A 2150-nucleotide genomic window follows, 5' to 3' on the forward strand; every position below is an offset into this window, starting at 1 on the left:
TATATATATATGGAATAATCATTTTTTTCATCTTCAACAACAACAAAAATGACTGGAATAATCATTTTTTGTTCAAAAATGAAGAAATAAAATAAAAGAGAACAAAATAATATTAGTTGAAATCAAAATAGTGTAACAATGAATCTTCAAAATATTTGAAAATTAATTAAACTTTTATACTTGCAACTCTCTATGCATGAATCTCCAAGATAATTAAGTTTCTTTCTTCATTTTGTTGAACTTGTACCAAATAATGTGATGAATCTTTCAAGAATATACCAATGATCTTCATCAAAGTGAATCATATCGTGACACAATCTTTTCTATATCTTCTTTTTTGATTACTTAACTACATGATTGATGAAGAAAACGATGAAGAAAATAAAATTAAAAGATTATACAACTAAGAAGATAGAATTAAAAAATGGAAATGAACATGCAACATCTCCATAGATGATTGGTATTTATAAATAAAATAAGTCATAAAAATGGTTAAAAGGGAATAAAAAAGACATGCTATTTAAGTAGAGAATATCAATAGATGGGGTTTTTTTGTAACTCATTTCATATGATTCAATATTAAATATGATTGAATTTTATAATTAATAAAAAAATATTTTATGAAAAGAATTTTAAAAAAAAAGACAAAAAAAAGAAGAAGAAACAAATGGAAAAATTTAATACTAAAAATAAGATTTATTCATTTATTTTGTGATTGATTACTAATATGATAAACCACATCATATATTATAAGGGGCAACATATCCAGTAGATATAAAAAGAAATGTACCATAGGTAGTATATTTTTAATTCAATCATGGCAAAATTTAAAATATTAGTTAGCTATAAATTGACGTATATATAAATAAGAAAAAAATGTGCATCTTTTCATCTTCAACGACAACAATAATGAATAGAATATTCATTTTTTTGTTCAAATCAAAGAAATAAAATAAAATAAAATAGAATAATAGTAATTGGAATCAAAATAATACAACAATGAATTTTCAAAATGTTTGGAAATCATTCAAACTTTTATACTACTATGACTCTATCTTCCGGAATCTTCAAGATAATTATGCTTCCTTCTTCATTTTGTTGAACTTATACCAAATAATGTGATGAATCTTTGAAGAATATATCTATGATCTTCATCAAAGTGAAGGTCATATTGTGACATCATCTTTTTTATGTCTTCTTTTTATTATTATTATGTACATGATTGATGAATAAAAAGACAAAGAAAAGAAAATTTAAAACCTATACTACTAAAAAGAAAGAATGAAAAAATGAAAATGAACATTCAACATCTCTATAGATGATAGGTATTTATAGATTGGATAAGCCATAAAAATTGTAATGACCCGGAAAGTCATTTATGAAAATTTTCACGAAATTACCGTTTTAGCCATCTCGCAGTTGTCTCGAGTCACTTTTGATCAAACAAATTTGAAAATTTTTGAGTTATTTGTTTAATTTCAATTGTCTAGTTGACGAGTTATGTTAAATAAATAAATTTTTATTAGGTGGCTAATGGGCCAATTCTGTAATCTATATAATACTTATTGCCACATGGCCCATGTGTGAGAAAAAAATAGTGAAACTTATTAATATTAATTAATTTACTAGCTAACAATTATTACCCTAAATAATCAAAACAAATTGAGGAGAGGAATTACTTGTACGATGAATAGCGGCCGTAAGCTACAAGTGATTCTATTACTCGAACTTATCTTAATTTCATTAAAATGTAGGTTTGATTAATGTTAGTGTTGACGAGTGTAAAGAAAATTGGAAGTGAAAATGGGTGGCTATTGGCGTTAGTATTACTCACTGATGTATTGAAATTTGGAGAAAAGTGATGTATTGAAATTTGGAGAAAAGTGAGGGACATAATAATAACATATAGAGAAGTAATGATTGAGGGATAATGGTGCCATGACTTTAACCAGTAGGTTAATTTTCAATTTGTCCTTTTGCACTATTGTAAATAGTTTAATAAATTAATTGAATTTGATTTTAGTTTCTATTGATTACAGATTGGAAGGGTAATCTCTCATTAATTATTAATAGTGTAGTACGGATAACTATATACGTAAGTATTATATGTGAGTATGGGTTGAAACAATTAAATTAGATTGCTTTGTTTT

The sequence above is a fragment of the Solanum pennellii genome, chromosome 9, assembly GCF_001406875.1.
Source record: "Solanum pennellii chromosome 9, SPENNV200".
In the NCBI taxonomy this organism is placed as follows: domain Eukaryota; kingdom Viridiplantae; phylum Streptophyta; class Magnoliopsida; order Solanales; family Solanaceae; genus Solanum; species Solanum pennellii.